The sequence below is a fragment of the Solanum dulcamara genome, chromosome 12 (genome assembly GCF_947179165.1).
Source record: "Solanum dulcamara chromosome 12, daSolDulc1.2, whole genome shotgun sequence".
Taxonomy (NCBI): domain Eukaryota; kingdom Viridiplantae; phylum Streptophyta; class Magnoliopsida; order Solanales; family Solanaceae; genus Solanum; species Solanum dulcamara.
The window spans coordinates 27714842-27715382 of NC_077248.1; positions in this window are offsets into that span (position 1 = coordinate 27714842).

The window sequence follows — 541 nt, forward strand, 5'->3', positions numbered from 1 at the left end:
GTGGGTTGTTTGTGAGTTAGTTTCGATGTTGCCTATTCGATATGTTGTGAATGTTTTTGTTATAGCAGCCTTGTCGGCTCGCGTGCCCTTTCATGATATGATACAAATGAAAGAGGCTACATGTACATGAAAAAGTTTTAAACTATTGGGGTTTTTGTATATAGTATCACATAACACACGGTTCAACTTAAGTGTAGTTGATAAATACGCATAAGAGGGTCCAGGTCGGACCACAGTTGCGGCCTACGGGGTTGGGTCGTGACAAAGACAGCTTAGGAGGAGTATATTAATCGAAAGTCCTTTTTGACATTTTAAAAATATATGCAATAATCCAACGATTTAATATCAAAGAGGTTTATTATCTCATTTAAAATTTGAAGGGAGTATTATTTTCCAAACCCAAATTTTTAAAGGGTACGTGAGCCTTTTTCTTTACAAAATTGGTAAAGTATTTTATTTCAGAAAAATCCTAAATTGAGTGAAGATAATAAATAAAACTAAATGAGTTGGGTACGTTTTGAGATATTTGTTATGAGGAAGC